The sequence below is a fragment of the Schistosoma mansoni genome, chromosome 1 (genome assembly GCF_000237925.1).
Source record: "Schistosoma mansoni strain Puerto Rico chromosome 1, complete genome".
In the NCBI taxonomy this organism is placed as follows: domain Eukaryota; kingdom Metazoa; phylum Platyhelminthes; class Trematoda; order Strigeidida; family Schistosomatidae; genus Schistosoma; species Schistosoma mansoni.
Genome location: NC_031495.1, coordinates 28989224 through 29000446, shown reverse-complemented (window position 1 = coordinate 29000446; position 11223 = coordinate 28989224). Strand labels below are relative to the sequence as shown.

The following is an 11223-nucleotide window of genomic DNA, read 5'->3' as shown; positions in this document are numbered from 1 at the left end:
AATCGAGTCACTTGTGTGATATGCACACACGGGACACTTGCAACACAAGTGACTGACAAGGTGACCGACTCAGTAGACTCATCTCCACCAAGACTGGAGGTGTGAGTGCACAACGAGCAGTCCACTGGTCACCCTGAGAGACTGCTAACAGAGCACCGACTCCAGAAGTCACAAACCACTAGATTGTTGAGGACAGTCAGACGACAGGCGTTATGCACCACACACGCGCCAATTGTACACCGACACAGTGGACATGTGTGGACAGAGGTGGTGTGGGAATGTGAGTGTTTTACAGTGTGTACGGTGTTGTCACAGTGAGGGATGCTGGGTGATGATGGCAGAGTAGTGGTGTGGCTACAAAATCCGCCTGCTGGGAGTGGGGTTCGAACCCACGCGGGGATACACCCCAGGGGATCTTAAGTCCACCGCCCTAACCACTCGGCCATCCCAGCTGGATTGCGCATACACCGACTCGCACACTCAACACTACACTCTCAGTCGCTTGCACAAACACTAACGCCAACGAGCAATCACACAAAGATCATCAACCCAAAATACAACCACATCAACACAACACCAATACTGACACCACTGAATACACCATGAACTACTCACCTACCACCCACACATGATCGCTCACTCCGATCCACATACATACGCATGCACATATATTCATCAACAACACACCGACTGATCAATTCGTCAACAAACATCGCTCATCAACCAGTCACTCTTCACGAATATTCAATGTGTTGACACATAGTCAAGTCATTCCCACACCAATTATGCAACCATCGAATATTTCACTCGCATACGCTCAGCCACACTAACCGTCGCAACCATGATAGGCATTGTTTTCACTCAACCAGTGTCCATTATCCTGTTGTCTTGTATGCGGCTGACACGTTCAATCTTGCCTGTGACTCGGTGTTGTTGTAGGAAACGATATCCTCTCAGCGTGATGTGATCCCGATGGTGGAGTGTGTTTCGGCTTGACTCCTCCGTCGTTATTCTCAACGTCGCGATTAGTCGACATCCAGTGGAATAGAGAGGCATACATAAGTAACTAATCGAACATCCCACTGATGTGGACAAACCTATGCGCAAACCTGCACAGTCTCAGACGACAAATATATATGACAGAATCCATCTCAAACACTTCAGTCATTCTGTTCGATCCAAATGACTGTGAAATGACACTTGTGCTCGTCTTCATATCATCACAATTACTTGTATGCGAATATAGATTTGTGCGTGTTGTATGAATGTGTGGTGCATTGACTGATTGATTGAGTGAATAAATCAATGAGTTTACGTTCGACTATGTTTGTGTTTCAGTGTGACTGTGTAGAATTGGTGAATGAGAGAGAGCGAGAGTGAGTGAGTGAGTGATTGAATGCGAGACTGATGTTACTTAAGTGTGTCTATTGGAAGTGTCGATTTTCAATCGACTGGACAGTGAGTGATGTGAGTGTAATGTTGAGTGCCGGTAAATCGGAGAATCGAGTCACTTGTGTGATATGCACACACGGGACACTTGCAACACAAGTGACTGACAAGGTGACCGACTCAGTAGACTCATCTCCACCAAGACTGGAGGTGTGAGTGCACAACGAGCAGTCCACTGGTCACCCTGAGAGACTGCTAACAGAGCACCGACTCCAGAAGTCACAAACCACTAGATTGTTGAGGACAGTCAGACGACAGGCGTTATGCACCACACACGCGCCAATTGTACACCGACACAGTGGACATGTGTGGACAGAGGTGGTGTGGGAATGTGAGTGTTTTACAGTGTGTACGGTGTTGTCACAGTGAGGGATGCTGGGTGATGATGGCAGAGTAGTGGTGTGGCTACAAAATCCGCCTGCTGGGAGTGGGGTTCGAACCCACGCGGGGATACACCCCAGGGGATCTTAAGTCCACCGCCTTAACCACTCGGCCATCCCAGCTGGATTGCGCATACACCGACTCGCACACTCAACACTACACTCTCAGTCGCTTGCACAAACACTAACGCCAACGAGCAATCACACAAAGATCATCAACCCAAAATACAACCACATCAACACAACACCAATACTGACACCACTGAATACACCATGAACTACTCACCTACCACCCACACATGATCGCTCACTCCGATCCACATACATACGCATGCACATATATTCATCAACAACACACCGACTGATCAATTCGTCAACAAACATCGCTCATCAACCAGTCACTCTTCACGAATATTCAATGTGTTGACACATAGTCAAGTCATTCCCACACCAATTATGCAACCATCGAATATTTCACTCGCATACGCTCAGCCACACTAACCGTCGCAACCATGATAGGCATTGTTTTCACTCAACCAGTGTCCATTATCCTGTTGTCTTGTATGCGGCTGACACGTTCAATCTTGCCTGTGACTCGGTGTTGTTGTAGGAAACGATATCCTCTCAGCGTGATGTGATCCCGATGGTGGAGTGTGTTTCGGCTTGACTCCTCCGTCGTTATTCTCAACGTCGCGATTAGTCGACATCCAGTGGAATAGAGAGGCATACATAAGTAACTAATCGAACATCCCACTGATGTGGACAAACCTATGCGCAAACCTGCACAGTCTCAGACGACAAATATATATGACAGAATCCATCTCAAACACTTCAGTCATTCTGTTCGATCCAAATGACTGTGAAATGACACTTGTGCTCGTCTTCATATCATCACAATTACTTGTATGCGAATATAGATTTGTGCGTGTTGTATGAATGTGTGGTGCATTGACTGATTGATTGAGTGAATAAATCAATGAGTTTACGTTCGACTATGTTTGTGTTTCAGTGTGACTGTGTAGAATTGGTGAATGAGAGAGAGCGAGAGTGAGTGAGTGAGTGAGTGAGTGATTGAATGCGAGACTGATGTTACTTAAGTGTGTCTATTGGAAGTGTCGATTTTCAATCGACTGGACAGTGAGTGATGTGAGTGTAATGTTGAGTGCCGGTAAATCGGAGAATCGAGTCACTTGTGTGATATGCACACACGGGACACTTGCAACACAAGTGACTGACAAGGTGACCGACTCAGTAGACTCATCTCCACCAAGACTGGAGGTGTGAGTGCACAACGAGCAGTCCACTGGTCACCCTGAGAGACTGCTAACAGAGCACCGACTCCAGAAGTCACAAACCACTAGATTGTTGAGGACAGTCAGACGACAGGCGTTATGCACCACACACGCGCCAATTGTACACCGACACAGTGGACATGTGTGGACAGAGGTGGTGTGGGAATGTGAGTGTTTTACAGTGTGTACGGTGTTGTCACAGTGAGGGATGCTGGGTGATGATGGCAGAGTAGTGGTGTGGCTACAAAATCCGCCTGCTGGGAGTGGGGTTCGAACCCACGCGGGGATACACCCCAGGGGATCTTAAGTCCACCGCCTTAACCACTCGGCCATCCCAGCTGGATTGCGCATACACCGACTCGCACACTCAACACTACACTCTCAGTCGCTTGCACAAACACTAACGCCAACGAGCAATCACACAAAGATCATCAACCCAAAATACAACCACATCAACACAACACCAATACTGACACCACTGAATACACCATGAACTACTCACCTACCACCCACACATGATCGCTCACTCCGATCCACATACATACGCATGCACATATATTCATCAACAACACACCGACTGATCAATTCGTCAACAAACATCGCTCATCAACCAGTCACTCTTCACGAATATTCAATGTGTTGACACATAGTCAAGTCATTCCCACACCAATTATGCAACCATCGAATATTTCACTCGCATACGCTCAGCCACACTAACCGTCACAACCATGATAGGCATTGTTTTCACTCAACCAGTGTCCATTATCCTGTTGTCTTGTATGCGGCTGACACGTTCAATCTTGCCTGTGACTCGGTGTTGTTGTAGGAAACGATATCCTCTCAGCGTGATGTGATCCCGATGGTGGAGTGTGTTTCGGCTTGACTCCTCCGTCGTTATTCTCAACGTCGCGATTAGTCGACATCCAGTGGAATAGAGAGGCATACATGAGTAACTAATCGAACATCCCACTGATGTGGACAAACCTATGCGCAAACCTGCACAGTCTCAGACGACAAATATATATGACAGAATCCATCTCAAACACTTCAGTCATTCTGTTCGATCCAAATGACTGTGAAATGACACTTGTGCTCGTCTTCATATCATCACAATTACTTGTATGCGAATATAGATTTGTGCGTGTTGTATGAATGTGTGGTGCATTGACTGATTGATTGAGTGAATAAATCAATGAGTTTACGTTCGACTATGTTTGTGTTTCAGTGTGACTGTGTAGAATTGGTGAATGAGAGAGAGCGAGAGTGAGTGAGTGGGTGAGTGATTGAATGCGAGACTGATGTTACTTAAGTGTGTCTATTGGAAGTGTCGATTTTCAATCGACTGGACAGTGAGTGATGTGAGTGTAATGTTGAGTGCCGGTAAATCGGAGAATCGAGTCACTTGTGTGATATGCACACACGGGACACTTGCAACACAAGTGACTGACAAGGTGACCGACTCAGTAGACTCATCTCCACCAAGACTGGAGGTGTGAGTGCACAACGAGCAGTCCACTGGTCACCCTGAGAGACTGCTAACAGAGCACCGACTCCAGAAGTCACAAACCACTAGATTGTTGAGGACAGTCAGACGACAGGCGTTATGCACCACACACGCGCCAATTGTACACCGACACAGTGGACATGTGTGGACAGAGGTGGTGTGGGAATGTGAGTGTTTTACAGTGTGTACGGTGTTGTCACAGTGAGGGATGCTGGGTGATGATGGCAGAGTAGTGGTGTGGCTACAAAATCCGTCTGCTGGGAGTGGGGTTCGAACCCACGCGGGGATACACCCCAGGGGATCTTAAGTCCACCGCCTTAACCACTCGGCCATCCCAGCTGGATTGCGCATACACCGACTCGCACACTCAACACTACACTCTCAGTCGCTTGCACAAACACTAACGCCAACGAGCAATCACACAAAGATCATCAACCCAAAATACAACCACATCAACACAACACCAATACTGACACCACTGAATACACCATGAACTACTCACCTACCACCCACACATGATCGCTCACTCCGATCCACATACATACGCATGCACATATATTCATCAACAACACACCGACTGATCAATTCGTCAACAAACATCGCTCATCAACCAGTCACTCTTCACGAATATTCAATGTGTTGACACATAGTCAAGTCATTCCCACACCAATTATGCAACCATCGAATATTTCACTCGCATACGCTCAGCCACACTAACCGTCGCAACCATGATAGGCATTGTTTTCACTCAACCAGTGTCCATTATCTTGTTGTCTTGTATGCGGCTGACACGTTCAATCTTGCCTGTGACTCGGTGTTGTTGTAGGAAACGATATCCTCTCAGCGTGATGTGATCCCGATGGTGGAGTGTGTTTCGGCTTGACTCCTCCGTCGTTATTCTCAACGTCGCGATTAGTCGACATCCAGTGGAATAGAGAGGCATACATAAGTAACTAATCGAACATCCCACTGATGTGGACAAACCTATGCGCAAACCTGCACAGTCTCAGACGACAAATATATATGACAGAATCCATCTCAAACACTTCAGTCATTCTGTTCGATCCAAATGACTGTGAAATGACACTTGTGCTCGTCTTCATATCATCACAATTACTTGTATGCGAATATAGATTTGTGCGTGTTGTATGAATGTGTGGTGCATTGACTGATTGATTGAGTGAATAAATCAATGAGTTTACGTTCGACTATGTTTGTGTTTCAGTGTGACTGTGTAGAATTGGTGAATGAGAGAGAGCGAGAGTGAGTGAGTGAGTGAGTGATTGAATGCGAGACTGATGTTACTTAAGTGTGTCTATTGGAAGTGTCGATTTTCAATCGACTGGACAGTGAGTGATGTGAGTGTAATGTTGAGTGCCGGTAAATCGGAGAATCGAGTCACTTGTGTGATATGCACACACGGGACACTTGCAACACAAGTGACTGACAAGGTGACCGACTCAGTAGACTCATCTCCACCAAGACTGGAGGTGTGAGTTCACAACGAGCAGTCCACTGGTCACCCTGAGAGACTGCTAACAGAGCACCGACTCCAGAAGTCACAAACCACTAGATTGTTGAGGACAGTCAGACGACAGGCGTTATGCACCACACACGCGCCAATTGTACACCGACACAGTGGACATGTGTGGACAGAGGTGGTGTGGGAATGTGAGTGTTTTACAGTGTGTACGGTGTTGTCACAGTGAGGGATGCTGGGTGATGATGGCAGAGTAGTGGTGTGGCTACAAAATCCGTCTGCTGGGAGTGGGGTTCAAACCCACGCGGGGATACACCCCAGGGGATCTTAAGTCCACCGCCTTAACCACTCGGCCATCCCAGCTGGATTGCGCATACACCGACTCGCACACTCAACACTACACTCTCAGTCGCTTGCACAAACACTAACGCCAACGAGCAATCACACAAAGATCATCAACCCAAAATACAACCACATCAACACAACACCAATACTGACACCACTGAATACACCATGAACTACTCACCTACCACCCACACATGATCGCTCACTCCGATCCACATACATACGCATGCACATATATTCATCAACAACACACCGACTGATCAATTCGTCAACAAACATCGCTCATCAACCAGTCACTCTTCACGAATATTCAATGTGTTGACACATAGTCAAGTCATTCCCACACCAATTATGCAACCATCGAATATTTCACTCGCATACGCTCAGCCACACTAACCGTCGCAACCATGATAGGCATTGTTTTCACTCAACCAGTGTCCATTATCCTGTTGTCTTGTATGCGGCTGACACGTTCAATCTTGCCTGTGACTCGGTGTTGTTGTAGGAAACGATATCCTCTCAGCGTGATGTGATCCCGATGGTGGAGTGTGTTTCGGCTTGACTCCTCCGTCGTTATTCTCAACGTCGCGATTAGTCGACATCCAGTGGAATAGAGAGGCATACATAAGTAACTAATCGAACATCCCACTGATGTGGACAAACCTATGCGCAAACCTGCACAGTCTCAGACGACAAATATATATGACAGAATCCATCTCAAACACTTCAGTCATTCTGTTCGATCCAAATGACTGTGAAATGACACTTGTGCTCGTCTTCATATCATCACAATTACTTGTATGCGAATATAGATTTGTGCGTGTTGTATGAATGTGTGGTGCATTGACTGATTGATTGAGTGAATAAATCAATGAGTTTACGTTCGACTATGTTTGTGTTTCAGTGTGACTGTGTAGAATTGGTGAATGAGAGAGAGCGAGAGTGAGTGAGTGAGTGAGTGATTGAATGCGAGACTGATGTTACTTAAGTGTGTCTATTGGAAGTGTCGATTTTCAATCGACTGGACAGTGAGTGATGTGAGTGTAATGTTGAGTGCCGGTAAATCGGAGAATCGAGTCACTTGTGTGATATGCACACACGGGACACTTGCAACACAAGTGACTGACAAGGTGACCGACTCAGTAGACTCATCTCCACCAAGACTGGAGGTGTGAGTGCACAACGAGCAGTCCACTGGTCACCCTGAGAGACTGCTAACAGAGCACCGACTCCAGAAGTCACAAACCACTAGATTGTTGAGGACAGTCAGACGACAGGCGTTATGCACCACACACGCGCCAATTGTACACCGACACAGTGGACATGTGTGGACAGAGGTGGTGTGGGAATGTGAGTGTTTTACAGTGTGTACGGTGTTGTCACAGTGAGGGATGCTGGGTGATGATGGCAGAGTAGTGGTGTGGCTACAAAATCCGCCTGCTGGGAGTGGGGTTCGAACCCACGCGGGGATACACCCCAAGGGATCTTAAGTCCACCGCCTTAACCACTCGGCCATCCCAGCTGGATTGCGCATACACCGACTCGCACACTCAACACTACACTCTCAGTCGCTTGCACAAACACTAACGCCAACGAGCAATCACACAAAGATCATCAACCCAAAATACAACCACATCAACACAACACCAATACTGACACCACTGAATACACCATGAACTACTCACCTACCACCCACACATGATCGCTCACTCCGATCCACATACATACGCATGCACATATATTCATCAACAACACACCGACTGATCAATTCGTCAACAAACATCGCTCATCAACCAGTCACTCTTCACGAATATTCAATGTGTTGACACATAGTCAAGTCATTCCCACACCAATTATGCAACCATCGAATATTTCACTCGCATACGCTCAGCCACACTAACCGTCGCAACCATGATAGGCATTGTTTTCACTCAACCAGTGTCCATTTTCTTGTTGTCTTGTATGCGGCTGACACGTTCAATCTTGCCTGTGACTCGGTGTTGTTGTAGGAAACGATATCCTCTCAGCGTGATGTGATCCCGATGGTGGAGTGTGTTTCGGCTTGACTCCTCCGTCGTTATTCTCAACGTCGCGATTAGTCGACATCCAGTGGAATAGAGAGGCATACATAAGTAACTAATCGAACATCCCACTGATGTGGACAAACCTATGCGCAAACCTGCACAGTCTCAGACGACAAATATATATGACAGAATCCATCTCAAACACTTCAGTCATTCTGTTCGATCCAAATGACTGTGAAATGACACTTGTGCTCGTCTTCATATCATCACAATTACTTGTATGCGAATATAGATTTGTGCGTGTTGTATGAATGTGTGGTGCATTGACTGATTGATTGAGTGAATAAATCAATGAGTTTACGTTCGACTATGTTTGTGTTTCAGTGTGACTGTGTAGAATTGGTGAATGAGAGAGAGCGAGAGTGAGTGAGTGAGTGAGTGATTGAATGCGAGACTGATGTTACTTAAGTGTGTCTATTGGAAGTGTCGATTTTCAATCGACTGGACAGTGAGTGATGTGAGTGTAATGTTGAGTGCCGGTAAATCGGAGAATCGAGTCACTTGTGTGATATGCACACACGGGACACTTGCAACACAAGTGACTGACAAGGTGACCGACTCAGTAGACTCATCTCCACCAAGACTGGAGGTGTGAGTGCACAACGAGCAGTCCACTGGTCACCCTGAGAGACTGCTAACAGAGCACCGACTCCAGAAGTCACAAACCACTAGATTGTTGAGGACAGTCAGACGACAGGCGTTATGCACCACACACGCGCCAATTGTACACCGACACAGTGGACATGTGTGGACAGAGGTGGTGTGGGAATGTGAGTGTTTTACAGTGTGTACGGTGTTGTCACAGTGAGGGATGCTGGGTGATGATGGCAGAGTAGTGGTGTGGCTACAAAATCCGCCTGCTGGGAGTGGGGTTCGAACCCACGCGGGGATACACCCCAGGGGATCTTAAGTCCACCGCCTTAACCACTCGGCCATCCCAGCTGGATTGCGCATACACCGACTCGCACACTCAACACTACACTCTCAGTCGCTTGCACAAACACTAACGCCAACGAGCAATCACACAAAGATCATCAACCCAAAATACAACCACATCAACACAACACCAATACTGACACCACTGAATACACCATGAACTACTCACCTACCACCCACACATGATCGCTCACTCCGATCCACATACATACGCATGCACATATATTCATCAACAACACACCGACTGATCAATTCGTCAACAAACATCGCTCATCAACCAGTCACTCTTCACGAATATTCAATGTGTTGACACATAGTCAAGTCATTCCCACACCAATTATGCAACCATCGAATATTTCACTCGCATACGCTCAGCCACACTAACCGTCACAACCATGATAGGCATTGTTTTCACTCAACCAGTGTCCATTATCCTGTTGTCTTGTATGCGGCTGACACGTTCAATCTTGCCTGTGACTCGGTGTTGTTGTAGGAAACGATATCCTCTCAGCGTGATGTGATCCCGATGGTGGAGTGTGTTTCGGCTTGACTCCTCCGTCGTTATTCTCAACGTCGCGATTAGTCGACATCCAGTGGAATAGAGAGGCATACATAAGTAACTAATCGAACATCCCACTGATGTGGACAAACCTATGCGCAAACCTGCACAGTCTCAGACGACAAATATATATGACAGAATCCATCTCAAACACTTCAGTCATTCTGTTCGATCCAAATGACTGTGAAATGACACTTGTGCTCGTCTTCATATCATCACAATTACTTGTATGCGAATATAGATTTGTGCGTGTTGTATGAATGTGTGGTGCATTGACTGATTGATTGAGTGAATAAATCAATGAGTTTACGTTCGACTATGTTTGTGTTTCAGTGTGACTGTGTAGAATTGGTGAATGAGAGAGAGCGAGAGTGAGTGAGTGAGTGATTGAATGCGAGACTGATGTTACTTAAGTGTGTCTATTGGAAGTGTCGATTTTCAATCGACTGGACAGTGAGTGATGTGAGTGTAATGTTGAGTGCCGGTAAATCGGAGAATCGAGTCACTTGTGTGATATGCACACACGGGACACTTGCAACACAAGTGACTGACAAGGTGACCGACTCAGTAGACTCATCTCCACCAAGACTGGAGGTGTGAGTGCACAACGAGCAGTCCACTGGTCACCCTGAGAGACTGCTAACAGAGCACCGACTCCAGAAGTCACAAACCACTAGATTGTTGAGGACAGTCAGACGACAGGCGTTATGCACCACACACGCGCCAATTGTACACCGACACAGTGGACATGTGTGGACAGAGGTGGTGTGGGAATGTGAGTGTTTTACAGTGTGTACGGTGTTGTCACAGTGAGGGATGCTGGGTGATGATGGCAGAGTAGTGGTGTGGCTACAAAATCCGCCTGCTGGGAGTGGGGTTCGAACCCACGCGGGGATACACCCCAGGGGATCTTAAGTCCACCGCCTTAACCACTCGGCCATCCCAGCTGGATTGCGCATACACCGACTCGCACACTCAACACTACACTCTCAGTCGCTTGCACAAACACTAACGCCAACGAGCAATCACACAAAGATCATCAACCCAAAATACAACCACATCAACACAACACCAATACTGACACCACTGAATACACCATGAACTACTCGCCTACCACCCACACATGATCGCTCACTCCGATCCACATACATACGCATGCACATATATTCATCAACAACACACCGACTGATCAAT

General features: G+C 46.9%; 2 non-coding genes across 2 annotated transcripts; both read right to left on the bottom strand.

The window, feature by feature from the left end:
• Positions 1 to 9311: 9311 nt before the first annotated feature.
• Positions 9312 to 9394, bottom strand: Smp_tRNA_00215_Leu_TAA.1.1. The gene has a single exon. It is a non-coding gene (tRNA).
• Positions 9395 to 10811: 1417 nt separating this feature from the next.
• On the bottom strand, positions 10812 to 10894 carry Smp_tRNA_00142_Leu_TAA.1.1. The gene has a single exon. It is a non-coding gene (tRNA).
• Positions 10895 to 11223: the final 329 nt, after the last annotated feature.